This window comes from Protopterus annectens, chromosome 7.part0 (genome assembly GCF_019279795.1).
Source record: "Protopterus annectens isolate FY-2018-M chromosome 7.part0, PAN1.0, whole genome shotgun sequence".
NCBI lineage: Eukaryota > Metazoa > Chordata > Ceratodontiformes > Protopteridae > Protopterus > Protopterus annectens.
This window is the reverse complement of record NC_056739.1, coordinates 1,587,822,354-1,587,848,377: the sequence shown is the minus strand read 5'-3', so window position 1 is coordinate 1,587,848,377 and position 26,024 is coordinate 1,587,822,354.

The window sequence follows — 26,024 nt, the reverse complement described above, 5'->3', positions numbered from 1 at the left end:
TCCCCTTTGGGAAAAACAAAGTACCCACAAATTATCACATAGACAGCAACCCACTGAGTACGGAAAAAGTAATCAGAGACCTAGGGACCCAAGTCGACAGCGACCTCTCATTTGACACCCACGTTGCCAAAGTGGTTAGAAAAACATTCTACCTTGCACACCTCATCATGAAGGGATTCACATCCAGATCCAAGGATGTCATTGTACCCTATATTCCTCCCTCATCAGACCCATGATTGAGTACAATGCCCCATTTGGTATGTACCTCACCCGGCATTTGCAACAGCTGGAGAGACCACAAAAGTACCTCACCAAGAGGATCAAGGGTCTCCAACATATGTCTTATTCTGCCAGACTAAAGAAACTTCAGCTCTATTCAGTAGCATACCGCCTGCTCAGAGGTGATCTCTGCCTGACGTACAAAGCCATGTCAAATCAGGATCTGATGGACATGCTCCACCTCAAAAAATCCAAATCCATCAGGACCACGAGAGCTAAAGACTTAAACCTCGGCACAAGTATGAATAGGACATGCTGGAGGGATAGATTTATAACCCAGAGGCTTCCCATGCTTTGGAACAAGATCCCAGTTCGTATTAGGCAGAGCCCCTCACTGACTCTCTTCAAGAGAAATCTTGATGAGTGGATGGGAGATCGTAAGTTTACCCCAGGGGTCACATTTGTGTCACTGCTAGACAGGGGCACAGTAAACTAATTCTATTATATAAGGGGACCTTTGTTGTGTCACTACTAGACAGAGGCACAGTATTCTAAATTTATTCTGTACATTTTTTGTACCATTTCATGGGGTGGCAAAAGCCACATCACTATGGCTAGGCTTACAAATGCCCCAGGGCAGATAGCCTAGTACTATACTATGAAACTATACTATGAAACTATGAAACTGGGTTGTTCTGAATAGAGAACAGTATGATAAAATGGTAAATGAGTACATTTGTGAAACTGATAATTATATTGAGCTCACTAACAACCCAGTTAAAAAGTTTAATTTGGAATTATGTGAACAATTGGAAAGAGGGGAGATGCTTTGTTTCTTGGGGTGTAGAAATGTGGAGAAGTTACTTGTTAAGGAACCCCAGGACTCTAAATTTTATGCTATCCATAAGAGCTTGTCCAATCTTCCAGGGAGACCTATAATATCATATATTTGGAAAATGTGAGTTTTTTTTGGACTTTCATTTTAAAAAATATTTGTTGAAAGTTCCTTCCCATATAAAAAAAATAGAGCAGAATTGTGTGAGAGTTTGAAAGTGGTAGAATGGCAAGATGATTATTTTTGGGCAACAGTTGTTAGTGCTTTGTACACTAACACTGACATTAAGTGGGGATTGAAAGCAATGGGTAGGGTGATGGGTGAAGGTCCTTGAACCTCTTACTCTCCATCCTGGAATTTGTCTTACCCACAACTATTTTAGTGGGGGTAATAGTATTTTCTTGTAAAAAAGAGGAACAGTGATGGGGGCATCTTATGCCCCAATTTATGTTGCCATCTATATGGGTGATTTTGAGAGGCAATTCATGTATCCTAATGAATACATTTCAAGACGTGGTATATTATAAGAAATTTATTGATGATTTGATTTTTGTGTGTAGAGGTGAACAGGAAGGGTTTTTAAAATTTATGGGACACATTAATGGTAATCCACATGGTTTAAAATGTACTTATTTGAACCCTGTGAGTATAACATTTTTGGATGTGGAACTTTATGTAGGTAGCGGATATAGGATTCAGCTTAGGAAACCAACTTATGTTAACAAGTTTCTTCATGCAAATAGTATGCATCCCCACATCTCATTAAATCTTTACCTTATGGAGAGTTTAGGAGAATTTATCAGAACACGTCAGATATAATGTTGAAGGACATTTATTTGAAAGAGGTTCAGAGTAGATTGGCTGTACTTGGTTATTCTGAACCCGTTTTGTTGGAAGCTAAGAAAAAAGTTGTGAGAAAGAACAAGGGGTTTGATTAAAAATAATGTGGAGATTATGGGAAGAATGTGAGACATAAAAATGGGGAGGATGAGTTATTTGTGACTTAATTTTATCCTTTTTCTGCCATTTTAGAAAGGATAGTTAAGAGAATTTTGGTACATGGTATGTTGAGATATCACAATAGGACATTTGTTTCCTAAACACATTACTTTCTCATATGGCAGATATAGTAATTTGAAAGAATTGTTGAGTGGGGTTGGGACAATAGTTAGACAATGTAACAGAGTAGGGACACATTCTTGTGGAAAATGTTCAGTATATAACAGGGTCAAGAATTTAAATGGTTGTAAAATCAACATTAGGGACTACAGAGCCAGGGAATCTTTTACTTTTAATTCTCTAGGGATTGTTTATACTATTTGATGTGGTTGTCCAAATACAAGATGGTATCTTGGAGAAACCAAAAGAAAGGTGAAGGTTAGAATAACAGAACATCTCAGGGATATTAGAAAAAATATGCACAGCCCTGTAGCAAATCGTTTTACATCTGCACATGGGGGATTAGGGTATAGTTTGTTTTTTAGTGTATTAGCCCAACCAAATTTGAGTAGAGGGGGCAATTTTAAAGATGAACTTAATAGACTAGAATGTAGGATGATTATAAATTATAGGACACTTTACCCCCAGGGAATGAACTTGGATAACAATTTGACTTTATAAGAAAGTATTTGTGTGGAATATTATAATAAAATGTATTTAAGAAGCATGTTATTTAATTAATAAATAAGTAAAAAAGTTTTTTTTAAAGTACTTTGTACCAGTGACATTTTAAATAAAGTTGTTAGTTAAAATGTTGGTAATTAAATTATTGTATGGTGTACTTGGTGTATAAATTGGATCAGGTTGTAATGTATGATTTATTCCTTGAAGGAGAAAGGCAGAGGTACCAGAATAAAGCTAAAAACTCTTAAGATCTGTGTGGCAAAGCTGAGTTTGTGATGTTTCTTTTTTTGTTTTTGGCAAGTGTTTATATGAAGGAATCTTTGTCTGGCATACAAGGCAACCCTGGACCCTGTTTTTATAAATATTTTGCACATTTGAAAACAAACAATAAAAGAACTACTAGATTAAAAGTCCTAAATTTTGCTTTTGGTATAAATAGGACATGTTGGAAAAACAGATATGTTTCTGAGAGGATTCCCATTCTCTGGAACAGATCCATGTGAAGCGGAGTTCCTCCCTAAACCTGTTTAAGAACTTGGACCAATGGATGGGTAATTGGGGAAATTTACCCTTGGTCTCTTACTTATGTCTCTGATGGACAGAGGCAGTCGCTAAATAACCCCATATATAAATCAAATTTGTGAGTCACAGGTTGCATGGCTAGGCTTATACGGGCCGTTGTGGTCATTACCCTAGTATACACCTAAGAACCTGAGCATATGACAGTATGACCTACTGATGCTCTGTAGAAAGCAGATGTGTGAAAAAGATTAATCAGTGTTAGATCACATAGTCACAAGCTAGCAAACATAAATGCACATTCTTAGCCCTGCTTACCATCACCCCATGAAGCGGGTAAATGTTCAGCAGGAAAACATGAAGGACATCATTAATCTAACCTATAGTTTCTTTACAGTGAGGGAAAAGCATTTTATGAACAACTTTTCAGACTTTCTTCAATTGTAGACTTGCCAAGCCACCAGAAGATGATCACATACTAGATGAAAAGGTCTTTTAGTACTATCTTCCTTATGTTGGCAGTAAGCAATCCACAATTTTTTTGGCTCCTGTGATATTGTTAACGCATTTCCAAACTGTGAAGCACAGCACTCCAGAACAACCATGTAGCAAATAATTTTACATCTGCAGATGGGGTATTGGGGAATAGTTTCTTTTTTGTGTAATAGGCTGACCACATTTGAGTACAGGGAGTAGTTTTAAAGAGGAACTCAATAGATTAGAATGTAGGATCATTATAAATTATAGGACACTTTACTCCAGGGGAATGAACTTGAATAACAGTTTGACTTTATAAGAATGTATTTATGTAGAATATTATAATAAAGCTAATAAATAAGTAAGTATTTTGTAGCAATGACATTTTGTTTAAGTAAAGTTAGTTACATTGTTGATAATTAGATTATTGTATGTTTAATTGGTCAATTACTGAATGGAGTACTTGGTGTATAGATTGGATCAGATTGTAATTTATGATTTATTCCTTGAAGGTGAAAGGCTAAGGTACCAGAATAAAGCTAAAAATATCTTAAGGTCCATGTGGTGAAGCTGATTGTTGTTGCGTTTCTTTTTTTATTTTTGGCAAGTGTTTATATGATGTCTTCAGACTCAGCTTCTGCCTTACCAGAAGTTCCTGGGACCTCAGAATGAGTGCTTATCATGGATGTCTTATGCGAGAGGGAGTTAAAATTGTCATCCAGGGATTCATGGCTTTTCACCAGTGAGGATGGTCTGACTGAAAAATTTAATTGGTTAGAATGGTGAATGTTAAAAGAGGTGACTTTTTTTTTTTTTATATTAAGTAGCTGGGGAAATATGTATCACTGAATATCACCCCGAGAGGCTTACAAACTAATCATTTACCTGTCAGGGAATTTACGGAGGAGGAGAGTGAGCTATTGGATGAGTGCAGACAAGATGCCCTAAATTGCATCTTAAATTGGTCTGGATCTTGATTAAACGCAACTCCAGAGTTTTTGAAAAGTTGTATAAAGAAATCATGGAGGTGCAGAATGTTTTAATGAGTGAGGCATCCGAAGTGAAATATAAGGAAATCATGAATGGAATAAAGGCTAAGGTGCAACAAATGGAGATTAACGTTTTAGAAAGAAAAAAGAAAAAGCTTAATATGGACATTAAGGATTTCGAGAGTAACATGGTGTATTCCTGGCAATGGAGATGATGTTGTCATGGCAGGTCGAAGGTCAGAGGAATTGCTTCTGGATCCAGCGAAGTGCGTGATTCTTCCTTTTCATCGGGCGATACAAATTTAAGTAGAAAAAGTGTGTCGTTTGAAGACATGCAAGTGGGAGAGACTGTGAACTCTCAAAAGATTCTACAAACTCTGTGCAATCCCCCCAGAAAAGCTATGTTCACAACAAAAAAGGCTGGGGCAAGTACAACAAGAAGTAAAGAACTCTGTTAGCTCTGTCGACTCTCTGGTATGTTTCTCTGAATGTAATGCGGTGATTTTTTTGTAAGCATAATTCTGAACATTTGCAAATTATCAACTTATCTAATTTACAGTTGTTTGAAAATGTTAAAAATGTGCTGTTGAAAGGGGAGAAGTTTGTCCCAACCAGAATACCATGTTTGGCAGATTTAATATTAGTTGTTAAATGTTTTTGCAGAAAACTTTATTTGAAAGTGTATTTTCAGCACAATGGTAGATTAAATGTTTCTAACAATGCATGTAATGATGAAGCTTTGTTGGACATGAGTTTACATGAAATGGATATTTTTTTTGATTTAATGGAGGAAGGGGAAACTGATGTTAACAATTGACTCTGTTATTGTTGTACAAAATGAAGGTTTCCACACTGGTTATGGCTGTTTGTGTCCCTTGTTCCCTTCTAATAATACTTTTATGCCATCAAAAAAAATTCTTTAGTCATAAATATTTTTTAAAACATAGTTTGCTAAAGGGTGGAGCATAAATGTTATATGTTTTTGAAGCAAAGAAAGGAGTACAATCTGACAAAGGATGAATGGACAGATTTACGAAGTGTACATTCACATTTAAGTGATTATGTCTTTAAAGAAGTTGATAAGGGTAGTAACTGGGTTGTTACGAATAGAGAATAGTATGATAAAATGGTAAATGAGTTAATTTGTGAAACTGATAATTATATTGAACTCACTAACAACCCAGTTAAAAGTTTAATTTGTAATTGTGATCTATTGGAAAGAGGGTAGAGGCTTGGTTTCTTGGGGTGTAGAGATGTGGAGAAGTTACTTGTTAAGGGACCCAGAGACCCTACATTTTATGCTATTCCTAAGATCCATAAGAGCTTGTCCAATCCTCCAGGGAGACCTATAATATCACAAATAGGCTCATATTTTGGAAAATGTGGGTTTTTTGGACTTTTATTTAAAAAAAAATTTGTTGAAAGTTTCTTCCCACATAAAAAATACGGAAGAATTGTGTGAGAGTTTAAAAGTGGTGAAATGGTAAGATGATTATTTTTGGGCCACGATTGATGTTAGTGCTTTGTACACCAACATTGAGCTTAAGCGAGGATTGAAAGCAATGGGTAGGGTGATGGGTGAAGGTCTTCAAACCTCTTACTTGCTGTCCATCCTGGAATTTTGTCTTACCCATATCTATTTTAATGGGGTAATAGTATTTTCTTACAAAAAAAAAGAGCAACAGCGATGGCATCTTATGCCCCAAGTTATGCTATCATCTATATGGGTGATTTTGAGAGGCAAATCATGTACCACAATGAATACTTTTCAAGGCATGTGGTATATTATAGGAGATTTATTGATGATTCGATTTTTGTATGTAGAGGTGAACAGTAAGGGTTTTTAGAATTTATGGGACACATTAATGGTAATCCACATGGTTTAAAATGTAATTGTTATTTGCACTCTGTGAGTATAACATTTTTGGATGTGGAACTTTATATAGGCAGTGGATATAGGATTCAGTACAGACCCTAGAGGAAACCAACTTCTGTTAACAATTTTCTTCATGCAAATAGTATGCATCCCCCATCTCATTAAATCTTTACCTTATGGAGAGTTTAGGAGAATTTATCAGAACACATCAGATATAATGTTGAAGGACATTTATTTGAATGACATTCAGAGTAGATTGGCTGTACATGGTTATTGTGAACACATTTTGTTGGAAGCTAGGAAAAAAGTTATGGGAAAGAACAAGGGGTTAGATGGAAATATTGTGGAGATTATGGGAAAAATGTGAGACATAAAAATGGGGAGGATAAGTTATTTTTTGTGACTAAATGTTCTTTTTCTGCCATTTTAGAAAGGATAATTAAAAGAATTTTGGTACATGGTATTTTAAGATCTCACAATAGGACATTTGTTTCCTAAACATATTATTTTCTCATATGGCAGATATACTCATTTGAAAGAAGTGTTGAGTGGAGATGGGACAATAGTTAGAGAATGTGACAGAGTAGGGACACATTCTTGTGGAAACATTTCAGTATATTACAGGGTCAAGAATTTAAATGGTTGTAAAATCAATGTTAAGGACTACAGAGCCAGGGAATCTTTTACTTGTAATTCTCTAGGGTTTGTTTATATTATTGTATGTGGTTTCCAAATGCAAGATGGTATCTTGGACAAACCAAAAGAATGGTGAAGGTTAGAATAATGGAGCACCTCGGTGATATTAGAAGAAAAAATATGAACAGCTCTGTAGCAAATCATTTTACATCTGCACATGGTGGATTGGGGAATAGTTTGTTTTTTAGTGTATTAGCTCGACCACATTTGAGTAGAGGGGGTAGTTTTAAAGTGGAACTTAACAGACTAGAATGCAGGATGATTATAAATTATAGGATACTTTACCCAGGGAATGAACTTGGATAACAATTTGACTTTATAAGAATGTATTTGTTTGGAAAATTATAATAAGATTTATTTAAGAAGCATGTTATTTAATTAATAAATAAGTAAAAAAAGTTTTTTGAAGGATTTTGTACCAATGACATTTTGTTTAAGTACAGTTGTTAGTTAAATTGTTGGTAATTAGGTTTTTGCATGTTTAATTGGTCAATTATTGAATGGAGCACTTGGTGTATAAATTGGATCAGGTTGCAATGTATGATTTATTTCTTGAAGGCGAAAGGCCAAGGTACCAGAATAAAGATAAAGAACTCTTAAGATCTGTGTAGCGAAGCTGATTTTTGTGGTATTTCTTTTTTTTTTTGGCAGGTGTTTATATGAAGTGATCTTTGTCTGGCGTACAAGGCTACCCTGGACCCTGTTTTTATGATCATTTTGCGCATTGGCAAAACAAACAGTATCAGAACTACTAGATTAAAGTCCTGAATTTTGCTTTTGATATAAATAGGACATGTTGGTAAGACAGATATGTTTCTGAGAGAATTCCCATTCTCTGGAACAGGCACTCCATCCATGTGAAGCAGTGTTTCTCCCTAACCCTATTTAAGGACAACTTGGAACAATGGATGGGTAATTGGGCAAACTCACCCCTGGTCTCTAGCTTATGGACAGAGGCAGTCAGTAAATCACCCACTATATAAATCAAATTTGTGAGTCACATTTAGGTTGCATGGCTAGGCTTATAAGGGCCGTAGTGGTCATTAGCCTAGTATACACCTATCAACCTCAGCACATGACTGCATGACCTACTGATGCTCTATAGAAAGCAGCTATCTGCAAAAGATTAATCAGTGTTAGGTCACACAGTCACAAGCTAGCAAGCATAAGTGCACATTCTTAGCCCAGCTGCCATCACCCCATGAAGAATGTAAATGTTCAGCAGGAAAACATAAAGGACATCATTAATCTAACCTATACTGCAGAGCTTTCATAAGGACAGTTTCTTTACAGTGAGGGAAAATTATTTTATGAACAGCTTATCAGATTTTTTTCAATTGTAGACTTGCCAAGCCACCAGAAGATGATTGCATACTAGACGAAAAGGTCTTTTAGTACTGTCCTCTCCACATAGATCCTCCTTACGCTGGTAATAAGTAATCCACAAGTTTTCTGGCTCCTATGATATTATTAACACATTTCCAAACTGTGAAGCACAGCACAACAGAACAAACACAGATCCAAACCCTTGCTGTCATCAAAGTAGCAAGGGCAACAGCAACACTAAACCACAAATGTTTTTGCTGCTTTCTCCAACTGTCAGCTTTTTAAGTCACCATATAGATGAGTTACATTGATTGTTTATGTTAGTGTCTGCAAAGTTAAAATAAAGTGTGGAACAAAGTGTTCTGCAGTTCACCTTTTTGAATGTACCATAGTAGTATGAATACTCTGCCAACATCAGGATTTGGTGTTTTTGGTAGACAGTAATTTGCCCTTTCTTCTTCTCAAAGTTTATTGGCCATTGAGAAAATTGACATTTGGGACATTGTTGATCAAAGTAGAAAAGTGAAATAAAGACTCTCTTCCACTTCACATCAAAAACTTCTTGAAAGCAATGTGTCTGGGATTTCTCCGAACTCCCTTTCCTGTTTTTTTTTTTTTTTTGGAGGGGTGGTATACATTAACTATAAATGAACTAGGATACACCATTTCACAACCTGGCAGTATAATGCTGGCAGTGAAACAGAGAGAGAGAGAGTGGGTCTATTTCTAAATCACAATGCCCATGCGATCAATGGTTAAAAACCCAAGATAAGTGAACACTTGCCCAACATGTCCTTTTCTCCACTGTAGTGTGATCCCAGACTTGGTATATATAGTTAGGGGGATGTTGGGGGCACAGCCCCCCACCTAGGTGGGTTTACTTACCTTTGCATGAGTTTCATTTACATTTGGGCAAGTGTTTACTTACCCTGGGAAAAAGTCAGCATTGGGGTTTTTCAGTGTTATTTTCATCTTGGGCTTTTAACCATCAATCATATGGGTGTCAGGATTTAGAAGTAGACCCAAGAGAGCATATGGTAATGTTCGCATCTTAAGAAAGATAACAGTGGATAACCTTGGCTCAAATATTTTTTAAGTGGTTGTTAATAATGGGGCTAGAAATCAGGTAGCATTTTCCAATAAGTGCAGTTAGACAATGAGAGTGATGCAAGAGTGATATAGCAGAAACATAAATGGCTACCTACTACACAACCCCCACCTTTGATTAGGGCTGTTAGACCTTACACCACTTTTTGACATAACTTTTATTGATTGGTTTAGGATGAGAATAAACATGTGTTTGCTTGTCAGATAATAATACCACACACAAATTAGAATGAATTGACACTGCATGGCAGCATAAGGGGAATGCTGCACTCCTAAGTGTGTTATTTTTTTGATGAGATGTTAAACTGAGGTCTGACATATTGAGTTGGTGGTAACTCACATGGATTTAAAAGATACCATGCCACCTATAGAAAATAGTAGAGGTCCTCCATAAAACTCATTAATACCCAATGCTTTTCCAATCATACAGCCATAATTGTACAAGTAAATAATGTCTACTTAATGATTACAAAATTAAATAACTAAATATTCTTCCTTCCTAAAAAGAACATTAAAAATAAACAAATCCTTTTCTGTTCATTTCCTTTACCTTCCCTACCCTTTTTACCACAGCCAAAACTTTATCCTTTTACAAATACCTCTATCATTTCATATTTTAAGTAACATTTTTTCTTGTACTAGCCTGCCATAATTTATATCTCACAGCCATACTCATTTTCTTTTATCAGTATTTCCTTCATCTTGAGCATGTACCCCATATATAATATTTTCTAATTTATTCTTCTTAACTATTCCCCTTCTTCATGTTTCAGTTATGTTTTTTGTACTTCTTAACCTTAATACATTCCATGAACATATGTTCCATGGTTTCTTTTTTTCCCCACATGACAAACATGTCTGATATTCTATTGCATTCTATTTTATTTATCTTTTCACAGGCAATTTTTTAATCATAAGTCTCCAAAGAAAATCCTGTCCTACACTCCACCCCTCAAATCACTATTTTCTATCTGTAATAGCCCTTTTAATATTACTTTCTAAAATGTCCCAAGGTTTAAAAGAAACATTGTCCATAAGCTCTTCATTTCACAGCTTTTTTAACCTTGATATCTAATACATTTACTTGCTGTTCAGATATTTTTTTCATTTCCTACCGTCCGTGCTCCACCTCCATTTCTACTTTTCTTATTTTTTCCACTTCTTGTCATGAATACTTCTACCTTTCTTGTAGTACTTTAATCACAACATTTTGTTTCTTGTATACTCTACCTCTTAGTATCCTATACAAACACAATGATAGTAAATGAACAATCGGGTTCTTTAAATTTAACCCTCATCTCTGAACCTTATTATAACCATTTCCTTTTACACTGGGTTTAACCTTGACCCCCCCCATAATAAATTGAAAAAAAACACCACAATTTCTTTCCGTAACTCCCCAGGACATGCCATTACTGAACAAAAATACCCACAATTTTCTTGGACATAACTATTTAAAAAATACACCCTCTTCTTAAAACTTTAACTAAAACTCTTCCATAAGTTAGTAACTTTATCTCTTTTAACCACTCTTTCCATTGTTCTTTCATATCTTCCTAACTTCCAAACTATATACCTAATATTTGTATTTATTAATTTATTTTGTTACTGAAATATTTTCTGTCTTTTATAACTATCTCTCCAAAACATTTACTCTTCTGAAAATGGATTTTCAGACCTACATTATTTAAAAATTAATTTGCTTATTTAACTACTAATACCATGCAAATAATATTTTTTTAATGAATATTGTCATCTGAATACACTATCATTCATGTGTGTATCTTTCTTCCTCCATTCCATTATTAATCATTTCCATAACAGAATTCATAACTAATGCAAACATTATACTGCTTAAGGGGCAATCTTATCCCATGCCCTTTTTAGTTTTGATTTTTATCTGTTCATTTACTAATGCAGTTATCATACCAATTTCATACACCTTTTTGATCAATCTAATTATTTATGCATCCATATTATATTCTCCCCAAATCGCTCATAATTTTTCTCTCATAATATTCTCATACATATTTTGTACAACACTGCCTATAATTTTAGCTTCCTTTATTTCTTCTTTTATAGTGTATATAATTTCCTTTACCAATTTTAACATTTCACTTATTAATATATACAAACCTGTATATTCCACTCTTCCATTTCTTTGAAAGAATTATTCTAACCCCACTTGAATTACTTTCATCAAGATGTTATACTCTGTATTCATTAATGAAATCCATCTCCAATTATCCAAATTTTCTTTTTTTTCTTTATTAACCTTATCATCCCTTCACATATATCACCTTCTTAAAAACCCTTTTCTTTACATGCATTTCACATTTTTGTAAATATTTTATTTTAAATCCATTCTTTTATAAAATTTATAGTCAATTATTCACCTGGAATGGATAGAACAATCACTCACAGTTTTCAAAACATGTTCTGTACTGATTTCGTTCTTTAAATTATCATTTTCTTCTTCTGATTTTTTTTTTCACATTTCTATTTAATTTTCCATTTCCTTCTATTCCCTCTTTTTTCTTTCTTTAAAAAAATATGAACATCTTTATTAATTCCAACGTCTTCAATTACTAATTCCCCATCTTTATTTTTCAATGCTTCCATAATCAAATGTCTTTTGTTAACCTTTTTCCACAAAAAAGAAGATACCTCTTTCTTTTTGCTCCTACTTGATATTGCTGTATTTTTAATATTTTTTTCTTTTTAGTCTGCTGATTACAATTCTCTTTCTCTGTTTAAATATTGTTCTTTTTCATCTTTCATCAAACCCCACATTTTTCTTTTATCTTATTATATTGTAATATACTATTTCCCCACTTTTTTCATATTCCTTATTACATTTCCTTTATATCCTATCCACCACTCCATCTAATTTATATTCATAGATCTAGTAGTTAAATGGTCTTTCCATACTATCTGAACACTATTTTCAAATTTATTCTTAATATTTATAGCATTCCATTTCTTAATTTCTTTTCCTGTTATAATATAGTCTCCATAATCACCAAATCATGTTATAGACCATTTCATAATCTGAAAAAAAATACATTCACTCTGCTTCCTTTCACTTCCTTCAGTGACTCTGAAAGTACAATGCAATCTATTTCTGTTCTTGACTTACTCATATGTATAAAAACTCTTTTTTCTCCTATTTTCAAATCTCCCATCTTTATTTCTCTAATTTTCCAAATATCCTTAATTATTTTTCTCACTTGTTTTCGTATATTACAATTAAAATATCATATTAACCATTATGTATGATTTCATTTCAAACATTTCTGTTTTCTTTATCACCTGTATGTGCATAAAGTATAATTACTCCAAAAGGTAGTCCTTTACTCCTTATATCAATTTCTGATAGTTTTCCTGCTTTAACTACGATCCGATACAGTAACGATTTATCCTTTACAAAGCGTAGCTACTCCTGCACATCGTTTCATATCCATATTCTTGCCCCACAATAATTCCATCTGTTCTCTTTTTTCTTTTTTTTCAAAAATATGACTTCCGCTATTCATATTATATTGGGTGATATTTTTTAGCACCACTGATATACTGTTATTGTTCTTGTATCACTGATTTATACTGTTCACATTTAAAGTGATTACTTTAAAATGGTCAATTCTTGTTTTCTTTTTTTTTTAATTTCTTATCTCTTACTGTTCAAACAGTAGTGTTTCTCCCTTTAACTGTATACCAACTCATGCATTCTCATTCACTGTCTTCACTCAAATAACTTATTTCATCTGTTCTCTTCATGTTTATGTTTTTCTCAACATTTTTGGATTTCTCTTCATGTACAATTTCTTGCTCTTCTTGTAAATTTCCTTCTGCTGAGTCCTCCATTTCTGACACACTTTTTCATTTTCTAATTCTTTCCTTTCTCCCTTTTTATGTTCATTTGGACAGTCCATCCACATGTGCCTCATTCCTTTATATTTATAACATTTGCTGATACAGTTTCTGCTATCATGTCCTTTCTTCTCCAAAGTCCCACATTTTCTTTTTTCGCATTTTCAATAAAATGAACTTTAGCTCCACAAAAAATGTTTTAGGTTGACTCCAGTGTCTTACAAAACTTTTTGCTGCATTTACTATCAGTACATTTGACTAATGGTGTATTTTACTATTAATCAATTTTAAGACAACAGAATATCCACATCCTCCAGTCCACAGTACAATATCATCAAGTATTTCACCATGTCCATAAAATTTTGACATAATATAACTCTTCCAAGTGTTACATTCTCTACATCATTTCTAAGCTGTACATTTGTCTTTTTCTTTCTCTATCTTTCTGTTATATGCATTTATCACAAACCTTTTTCAAGGAAGTATGTCTTTTTTTTCTTCATATTTATTCAGAATATTTTCCAATCCTTGTTCATTCTCCAAAATAATGTCACAAAAGTTTATTTTATAATTATAGTAAATGCTTTTACTTCTGATGCCTGTATTCCCAAAGCTATGAGCAATTTATACCAAACCTAGTATCTATCAAATGTTTTGTTCTTTTCCACTTGGGTTCTTACAGAAAGGTTAATTTTCTGCACCAAAACACTCTCCTCTTTTCTCTGCTCCCTCATCCTGTCAGCTACATTTGTTTATGTAACTTTTCCTTCTTTCTGCCACACAGTTTCATCTTCTATACCTTCTTTTCTCACTCTCCTCTTGTAATATCTTATTCATTTTGTCTCCCCACAATGCTTCCTAATATCTGGTTCATCCTATTGAATTAAATCCTATTGTACTCTATCAAGTATCCCTCCTGCTTGGAGGGTTGTAACAACCACTTCTTCCCATGTCTCCATGTTCTCTGACTCACCATCAAAAAACTTCTGCTGGAAAAAATCTTTCTGACCAAAATCATTTAATAAATCTCCTTTACCAACAGCATTTCCCATCTCACTTGTCTGTGCCATGTTGCTAGTTGTGACTCCTCCCACTCACCAGTGTGCTAGGAACAGGAATCACACCCTTACATCCCTACTTGCAATGAGTAGGGGTCCTTTATTTATTCAAAGAAGTTGGGCCAGATTACAAAAGAGTTGCTCTCAGTGTACGTCTACCCTGATTCTGAAAGATCTTCTGTCAGTGTAGGAGACTTACTTCAGTGTAAGGCCTACACTGTACAGGCTTACTATGGGGACTAGATCACCTGCTCTCGGTGTAAGTGGTGACTTACACTGAAAGCAAGTCTTTTGGAATTAGGGCCAATATTTACAAATTCACTTATTTACATATTTCCTTCTTTTAGTTCTCTTATTTTCCTTATTTATTACTTCAGTGTCCATCTTCATTGTCCTTACTGGACCTCCCACTCCTTTTTCCATAACCACCATCTAATTTTACATAATATTGTTGCTAGGATCAATTTTCCATTAAACATAATGTAATTTATCCTTTCATTCTAAATAACCCATACAACACAAAACATCTTTTTATCTATCATTTTAATGTATTCCTTAATTCTGTTCATATAATACCCATATTTGATCATGTATATATTTATCTTATCCATCTCTGTTATGTCTTCAAAGAAATTTTCTTTACATAACTTTTCCTATAATTTTACCACCCTTTTACATTTTGGAAAAACATATTCTGTCGTTTGCTCTCTCTGACAATATGTACATATTATTTTACTTTTCTCTTTATAAGGCATAATCTCTTTTACTGGTAATTTATTTATTACCAGTCTCCTTAAAAAATCTTGACATTCTATTTTCTTATTACACAGTCTGTTTCTTACCTTTTTAACTCTTTTTCTTCAGTTTAATTTTCCCATTGAGTAACATAATAATAAGCATGGTACTTGTAGATGTAATAATTGTGTTTATTATAAGCATCTATAATCAGATAAATCAATAAAGCATCCAGTAACATGAAAATATTTTATTTTACTTGCTTATGGGAATTGCAATACAAGCAACTTAGTTTATATGGCCAAGTGCATATTGTGTGAGTGTTGTTATGTAGGAATGATGAACAGAAAATTCAAGGAACATATAGCTGGTCATCTTAGTGAAATTAAACACAAAGTCACCATTAACCCACTCAGTTAGCATATATTAGAAAAGGGTGAGGAACATAGTTTTAAATTTATGATTATAAAAGTAATTTATAAGCCCTTGAGGGGAGGGGATATGAAACTTTTAACAGAAAATGAAGAGATGAAGTGGATGTTACATATGAGAGCCCACATACCCCCACCAGACTCAATGATTATTTTACTTTAAAACCCTACTTGAAAGTGTTACATCAGAAGGCTTAAATGATTGTCACGTGACTTTAAGTATTTAAGCTGTGTGTGTTTTAATTGATTTATATTCACCTGAGGAAGCTTTGATGGTGAAAGTTTTCACTCTGTGTCAGAAGTTTTAACTTGCAATTTTAATAAAAGTCTCGAGTGTTTCCAGTGCCTTTTTCTTGGACTTTGTTTGCTGGTGTATGGAGGACTGGTTTACAACCAACTTGCTGATTTTTGTGGACATAATAATATTGCACCATTATATTTTTGTACCTTAATATTCACTCTTTCTGTTTTATCACTCTTTATATTCCACATATATTCTTGATAATATTTAATTTCTTCATTAATACATTCTTTTACTTCATTTCATCATATCCCAAACTCTTTCACACATACATTTGAACAACTTTACCACTAACCTCTTACATTTGTTATTTTTTCACTGTATCACTTTATACAAGTTTAAAGAAGCAGCATATACCACTGGGTTAATTAGCCCTTAATCTACTTCCTCTTTAGTCAAATAAAAGACTCCTATTTTTAGTGGATTCAATCTCAAAATACATATGAATGAAAACAATTATTTGTATTTTTTTCATATATTGTTGGCATCATAAATACATTTGCTAAATATGCTAATTTTCCCATTAATACATAGTTTGTCAGATAAACATTTTTCCTCAATGATAACTTATATGTTGTTCAAAAGCACAAATTTCCTTTAATTCTTCTGTTGTTTTCCCATTGAACTCTGCTAACATTCGTATTCACAAATTGTATATCTAACATAGAAAATTAATTGTATAGTGTATGCCTCCTGTATTTAGCATATCACCCAATCATTTACTTTTATTTAAGTCCTACTTATTGCAAAACACTCATTTCAACAAAATATTACTTTTATCAAAATTTGATTTTTAGCAATCAGTATAATATTATCCACATAAGGCAACAAAACTGAAATTCGTAATCCCTTAGGCATTATATATCCTGTGACCTTCATTTTAAAATTTACCTCATAAACTGTCACTTTCATAACTAAACAAATAGTATACAACTCATTCGACAGCCCTGTCTTATACCATTCTTCATGTATATTTCTTTACTCAGCCATCTATTTACCAGAACTGTTACTTATTTGTAAGCAAAAATGTATACTTTCCTAATTTTTCTCACTATTATACTCCATCACCAATAAAATTTCATATCATATTGTATCAAATGCCTTATTAAGATCCCCGAACATAAGGTTCTCTTCTTATATTTATAATATCATCCACAGTCTCTCTCACTATCATCAATAATTATTGATACCCCTTTCCAGTTATACTATATACACCGTCTTCCATAATATTTTCATAAAAATCTTATAATCTGTAGTATTCAATAATATTGGTCACCGGATTTTTATTTCTTTTTTTTTTTCCATACAAGTACTCCACTGCATAACTATTTTTACATAAAGCATTCACTTAATCATTTATTCAAAATCTTTAGAAAAATATTCTCTTTGCCAGTCTATCTATGTAATCATCCTGGTTCTAAGCTTTTAAGTATTGAGTATCTTAGTTGCACTGAAGGCCAACATCAGTGCTGAATCCACAAGTATTGTTGCAGTGGTTCATGTCTCTGCCATACCCACACCCCCTGTACTGCACTGCTCTTCTTTGCGCTCTCCTGTTGTGAAAATGTACTCATTACACTGAATAGCCTGAGCTACGTCTGGGCTATATTATGTAGTCATGAGGTAAAGCTGAGTGTTTCTGAACATCTAGTCTACCGGAACAGCCTGCTGTTGTACCCACAGCCATACTACCTCTCACTTGGCATTAGTTCAGAGAGACAGCAGGCCATTTGATACTCACACCCAATACCTGTATCAAAGAGGGCCTTTTCCTTCTCTTTGAATCCCCTCCCAAGAAACCCAGAAATGCTCTTGATGACAAAAAGAAAAATACCTTGATCTCCCTGTGTGGTCTGCCTCAGCCGATACCAAAAACAAGGAATTTCCTTGCATACCCCCAGATGACACAAAGTTTGTGAGTACTTATAATTGTACCAACAGTAAAGAATGGCCCACTGATCCAGTAATCCCCCCATGAACGAGGCTGCAAAAGATGTAGGCCTAGATAGCAGTCCTCCTGGGTGGCACCTCCCTTGGTTGATATTACAGTCACCTGGTTGTTGATCACCTGGAGGGAAGCCAGTTGACCTTTGAGTTTTGATCACCTGAAGGGAAGCCAGTTGACCTTTGAGTTATCATGTACATATTTAGGGAGGTATCAGTGTTCAGCTGTCATGTATTTATTTGGTATTATTTCAGGATTTTGATTTTCATGCCTTAGCGTTTTAGTCAGTCAGAGCTTTTCATTATTTAAATTTCAGTCTGATGAATTTCAGTCATTTAAGCTTCAGTCTTCTGAATGGAAGCCATGCAAAACAAACATTTAGGTATGCTACTCATGCAAATGGAAGAAGGAACCATTATATTTTGTTACATTTCTGAATGTGTGCCTCTTCAGTCTTATTTTTTTCTTGTTTAAGATGTTTAAAAGACTATACATACAGCCTGGAAAGGGTATTCAAGCAGACCCAGTTAAGAAATGTAAAGAAGTAATAAAAATACTGCAGTAAATAATAGTTAGGTATTCATTCATAACGCAGTGAATAATAACTAATATGACAACATTATCGACAGATATATGCTACAGAAGCTGAGATCAAAATCAGGAACAGACACCTTGGATTTGCTATCACTGAGCTCTGAATTTCGGTCCAGATACTACTAACAATGTAGGCACTGAAGACCATTCAGCACATCAAAATTTCCCAGGCTGCAAAACCACCCACAACCGTAGTACTGCATTGCTTTTCTTAGTGCTTTCCTGTTGTAAAAATGTACTTGCTACACTGAATAGCCTTGGGCTACTTTTAGGGTATATTGTGTAGTCATGAGGTAAAATTGAATGTTTGTGAACTTCATTTGATTTTATATCATTTCTTCTTTCTCTGTTATTATTTACTTATCTAGTTCTTTTTCTTCTACATTTTTCCTTTCCTTTCCACTCCTCTCAGGCCAGTGCTCTTTTGCTGTTACTGCAGCTATGGCTTCTTTCAGTAAGACTCTTTTGCAGGCAAATTCTGCAGTGTGTGATGTGTTTATGTGTACCTTCACATGTATCTGTGTGTGGATGTGTCAATATAATATGTAAGCCATAACACAGCACTGCTTTTAGGACCAACTCTCATTTATTTACTTATATTACACTGACTTAAATTCATACTTACTTATATTTTATTTTGCTTGTTTATTGGTATTTCATATTTATTAGAGGCAGCGACACAGGTCAGAGGACCTTAACTCATGTCCTTCATAGCAACAGAAAGTTAAATACAAGAGAAGCAGTAGACATGTCCCACTGCAATTGAATTAAAGGACCCTTAGCATTCTTCAACAAATAATGCTGGAAGCATAAATGCCAGTATGTCCCGTATTTTGATTTATTTAACATTATTTATTTATTCATTAGGTGAACTGCCCCTGGCACTTTTAACTCTCTTCAGAGGTGATCCAGTACTGTCTTGTTAAGTGATTTTTCTCGTGAGTCACAAAACAGGTAATGGAGATGGACATGGTAAAGGTCAGCAACAGCTCATAGTCTATTATGCTACACATTACATTTTGAAGAAATGCAGATGTACTGATCTACAGACATTAAATGGAAAATATCAGGGGGTCATTATGTAAATATATAGTTCAACTGATACTCACTTTCCAATGAACCTTACATGGACAAACCTAGTTAGATGAATGCCAAATCAAAAGAAAATCTTGTTTGGGTATACAAGCTCTGTACCCACCATGTGGAGGGTATCCAATGAAGACCCTTACTTAACAAAACAAGTAAGCTGTAAAACCTATCAATGGGAACCAATTGTCATAAATGAGATAATTTGACTGTAAATGACTAAAAGTGAACAGATCACACAATTTGATGTAGCCTATATTTTTTTCAGATGCTTAAAGTTGAATATGTTAGAGAAGTAGTATGTTTGTTTTCATAGTTTTCAATCACTTACATTTTGAATACAGAATAAAGTTGAAATTCGTAAGAACAATATCCTCAAATTTGAGACATTAATTAATGATGCTGCTTATTTATGAATGTAATTAAGTGAATATGAATTAATTGAAATTTTGTGAAGAATTTGAGGTCTGTACCTATAATTTTAACTCTTATTTACTGACCATAATCTTTTTGGATTGGTCATAAAATTACACTTTTGTGGGGAATACAGCAGTATTTGGAGGCAAAAATCAAGGATTTCCCCTGACAAACTAGAACATCTCATACTTACACTGTTCACAAGATTCAACAGAATTGCAATGTGTAATGAAGATTTTGCTCCCTTTCATTATCGAAATTTACATCAGTGTTGTAGCCTCCTTGTTAACTGAGATAAAAAGTGTTTTTTTTTTTTTTGTTCCTTATCTTAATTCTGTTACTGGACTCTTGCTATAGTGACCAGTGGAAAACAACAAAGTAGTGTATGCTACCAAATGAATACTACTAGAATTCAGAGTATCATTACCAAACATATTAACAAACTGTTTTTAACCCTGATGGGGACTAGGGAAGTGCAGCTTACTGTATATTTTTCAATTTAAAATGTGCCACCTAACTGCATTTTCAGCAGGAACTTTACTCCTGAATTGACCTTGCTACCAGGACCTTTAAATGTTCTTAATACTTAAAGCCATAAATGACTGTTCGTTGTTAATGTTCTCTATCTGCATCAGCTTTAGGTAATGAGTTGGCTAGCTGTATGGCTAACATTATTGTTGTTTAAACAGGTAAAGGCCATAATAACTTAATCTGTGTGCCTGAGTCAGCATGCATTAACAAGACTTAGAGTGTTCAAAACCTTCTTAAACTTACATGTTGTAGGGGTTATTGTAAAAATATTTAGGAAATGGAACTTTAAAATCAAACTGTCTATGACACAAGGTACTTCAATAATTTTCACAGGCTGAGGGCATAAAAACAGGGTTAAATTCATTGCCGAGAAGAGATGGAAGAATGAGTGGTTACAGATCACTTATAACTTTACTTTCATTCAAACCTGAGCAGACATTTGTATTGAAACTTCTATAAGTGAAGTCACAACAATAAGCCCTTGTCACACTGAGTTGATTACAAAAGATCAAGTACCTAAAGTGTTGAACAAACATGGAATGTGATCATATTAAATGTGTACAGAATAGTTAAGCAAACCCTGCTGTGGGAGTGATAGGATCTAGTGTAACACATGCCCCGGGATTCAATAAGGTTCCGTGCAGGATTAGTTTGTTCCTTTACGGAAATGACTGTTTAGGAGCAGCATGGCAGAGCACCATGTATAGTAATGAAGGTGTGCTGCCTCTGATCCTAAATGGACATGGGCGTGGATGAGTGCAGGGGGTGCGCCTGAGAGCAGAGCTCTCACAATACACACGTCCCTTCACTCAGGAAGTTCCTTTTGGCAATAATGAGTGAGAACGCTCATAGGGTGCATACCTCCCAACTGTACAAATCATTGCATAATGTCCACATGTGTTGCCCATACAGTTGGTCTGTACCCCAGTTGTACCATGAAATCATGGGATGATGTCATGAATGAAGTCATGAAATAATGGCATACATATGAGTGTCAGACACCAAACTCCATCAGAAAAGATATACTAAAACAAATCTTGTTACTCTAGCAACTGTCCCAAGTTTATAAGAGCAATAATTAAAATATGTCCGTAGTTGGACCTCATGTTGTCAAGCTTTGTCCAGATAATGAGCATTAAGAGGTTGAGAGGTATGGGGGGTTGCTAGGATGTCTGCCAAATGTGCAGATGCATGCAGGAATCCACAACAATAACTGAAACTTGTCCCTTCCAAGAGAAAATAGCAGTAGAATTTTTTTTTATCAAAAAGACTGTAGCTTAAATGGCAACAAATTCAACAAATAGCTTCAAAGCAACAAAATAAACAGCCCTTGCTGGTCTTGAACCCAGGAGCCGGTACACTATAGTCACAGTAGTTAACCAGTAAGCCATCACAGCAGTACATAAGACTGAGATATCCCCAAACAGATCCTCACTATAGCAAAATCAAAATTTACGTGTGAAAGGACTCTATATACAGTTTTATGTTGTATAATCTACTACATAACATAAATATGTGAACTGGAGTACTGCATTAAGTCCAGATGTCAGGTGTCATTGTAATAAAGTGTTGAAATCCCCCAATAAACAGGAGGACCCCATACAGTGTACGTACACCTGAATCATGGGTACCAAACACATATATAACATGTAATGAGTGATAAATCAATGCCAAACAGCAAATAGTGTGCAAATTTAAAATTAAGCAATGCTAAGCATTGCAAACCTCTGCTTACTAGGTGTAAGCAATGTGTAGGCCAGCTAAATCCATTTGCCCAGTGGTATACCCCTTTAAGCAATGCCAACCTTAGGTAAGCAGGTTTGCCCATAGCTTAGCATTTTCAAAAGCATCCAATCATGGCAAAGTGCGGGAAATCAGCCTTATTTAAACCTCACAGGTGGGAATACATCTCATAACTGGTTGCAGCTGTCTCCTGTAGGCACTATGGCTGGTGTGGGTGAAGGATTGCACTTCTAGGGGCAGTGCTGCGGCATCCAGGAGTCCAAAGTCATGGCAGGACTCCTTGTTAAAGACCATGACCAGAGACTGCTGCAGGGCCAGTACCAGCATTCCCAGTATAAAGAGGAAGCCTGGGACTGCCTCGCCCATGACCTCACCAGTGCCACTGGCATCCCTTAAACTGCTGAGCAAGTCAGGCATCACTATGCCAACCTGAAATAGAGAAAGAGGGTGCTCTTGGATCATTGGATCCAAGAGGCTAGGCAGATGAGTGATGTCCCAGCCGTGTGTAAGTATCAGTCTACTACCTGTTTAATAATTGCCAGCTCATGTATATTATGGATAGGTATGGTTAAATATTCCTGTTATGTCTTTGACATTGGCAGACGAGCGAGCTGTGAATCGGGAAGCCCATGCCTGTAGACTGCAGAGGCTGCATTGAGAGGCAGTTTAGTAATAATCTTGCATGTACTGTCATAAAAAATAAATCTAAAAGTAGTAGAAAGTTAATAGCCAGTATAAATCCTGTATTGTGTATGGCATGTACTGAATAAACCAGACAATATGGTAGGAAGAGTCTCATATAGGTTGTATGTAAATAAAAGGTTAACAGCCTGACAATAATGATCTAATTCCTGAACTGCTTGTGTTTACTCTGGTATCATGTTAATGTAGTATTGCAATCTCTTAATAGTACTGTTGTATTAAGCACTGTTACCCACACTGTGCTACATAAATAAAATGTGTAGGAATGCCTGTATACAGCTGTTGTAATCACAAGGTCATATTGTACAACTGAGAGAGACTTAGACAGAAAACAGTGAAAAGACAGACAACATGATCCAAATAGCACACTCAACTGAGATGTGAAGTGCTGTATTTTTAGCACACACAGCCATGGTTCGAATCCTGGGAGTGGTATTAAGTTGTACACAGAATCATACCCCACAACTGTACAGATATTGACAAAGTCCAGATAATTGGCGTAAGTCCCCTGCCCGTCACCTTGCCCCCCTGACAAATCAGTGGGATGATACCAAATGTTTAGGCAGCAAATAATAACTTACAACTGATTGTCAGACATCATAACTGTAATAAATATATCTATAAGAACAAACCTGTCACTCTAGCAACTCACCAAAGTGTTATGAGAGTAATATGCAAAGTATGTCCCAACTCCACCCCCATGTTGTGAAGCTATGACCAGAGTGTGTGCAGTAGCAGAGTGAGACGTATGTGCATCATAATAATAATAATGTGGAATCTGGTAATATGTGTGGCAACATTCAGATAGTGTTAACAAACATTCCACCCATAGGTCTGTCAGATATGAAAACTGTGCCTAGAAATAAAAGATTGAAATCCTGGACTTTTACTATTTAGTCTGGTATTGTATGGCAGTGTTTGTGTTACAGTATCTCTGACTAATAAGGTATTACTCATCACTGTCATCCACACAGTGCTACATAATAAAACTGTCTAGAAAACCCTGTATAAGAGTGTTGTAATTACAAGGTCAGACTGTAAAACCACGGGAGACTTATAGACAGAATTCAGAGAAAAGATACACAGCAATATCTATATAGCACACTCAACTGTGATGTACACTGTTTTATTTTTAACAGACACAGCCATGGTTCAAATCTTGGGAGTGGTAGTAAGCTGTATGCAGAATCATACCCCTCAACTGTACAGATCTGTCCAGAATATCCAGATAATTGGCCCATATCTGCTGGCTGTTACCCTGGCATATCAGCGTGATAATCTCTGACATTTAAGCAGCATTTAATGTCATATAACTGACTGTCAGGCCTATAAATATTTGGAAAATATCTATGAAAACAAACCTATCATTGTACAACTCACCAAAGGTTTATGAGGGCAGTAGTCAAAATATGTCCCAGTTTCACCTGCATGTTGTCAGGACATGCTCGGAGTGTGTGCAATAAGAGATGGAGAGGTATGTGCATTACATCAACCTGGAATCTGGGAATATGTTTAGAAACAGTCAGGTAGTGTTAACAAACAATACCTCCACAGGTATACCAGGTGAGAGGTGTATACTGCAGGTAAAACACAGTTCATGTATATAGTTGTCTACATCCATTCCCCTGTCCAAACTAAGGCCATAGGGTAGTGTAATAATACCTGTAAGGTACAGATCACAGCACTAAGAAAGTAATGAGAACTACAGGGATATACAAGTTGATAATTGACATCTGTCTCTCCCCCCACCATATCTGCAACAATAAACTAAATACACAACTCAATCGGTATGTGTACAATTAAATCTACTGTTGGGACATATGTCCTATTGTTTGATAAATATTGAAATTTGTTTCTATGCATGTGCCATGTTGAAATATTCCCACATTGGTGGCATGCTGACATCAATGTACCTGCATGCTGTTGTAATGGCCACTGTGGTTCCATATATGCATGTGTTCTGTTTGCTATGCAACTGTTCCAGATCTGGTGTTTTGGGTTAATGGGAATATCTATGCATGCTGTTATACCTAATCCTGGAATGTATTGACTATTACTAACCCACATATGTTTTAAAATTGAAACACCATAGCACATTTGGGGCTGGTCTCAGCGGACCCACCTCTCCCACCTAATCTGCCCGTGGATCTGGGTACCAGCATGTCTGGGGCCCACCCCGGGACCTTCTTGTCCACTGGTTCTGCACCACCTTTGGGTGGAACTGCCTCAGGGGATGGGGCTCACCCTGCCCTGGGAGCAGGTGCGGACAGGATACTATCACCTGTCATCAGGTCTGGGTCTGGTGCGTAGCGAGCTCCACAGGAAGTTTGGAGATCTGCCACGCCAGCTTGAGGGCCGCATGGCACATCTATAGGATCATCCTGCCTCTCCTACCCAGCCGCCAGCACTGCCACCTTTGGGGCCTTGAAGGAGCAGTGGTGACTGCCCATGGGTGGGGAATTCAGTCCCACTGTTTCCACTAGGAAGCTCATGGGCTTCCGACTTCAGGACACTCCTCCCCATCCAAGGAGTGTACCCCCCACATGTGTCATATACTGCCCCCTGTATGCTGTCTTCTCTGTTATCCTACCCAACTTACCTCCCCAAATGTACCTACTATCCCTCCCCAACATCTCACTCTCACCTGAAAAAAAAAGGGCAATCTGTTCCCAAAAAAAACTTGCCCCATATATAGCTGTCAATTTTGCACACATGTCCACTGGACGCATGTTAACTGGTCTAACTGGCTTCACAACGTATTGTTGTTGTCTTCACACCTCTCTTAGGTGTATGAGTGGCCAAATCTACCTCCAAATTAGTGTATATGCACAGCTGTTGCTGTAGAAGAAATGGGCAGCTATGGACCTTTCCTACACCCATCCTACACATCCCTAGCTATTTTCGCTACTGTCTTTCCCTCTGTGTGCCCCTTTTTCACCACTTT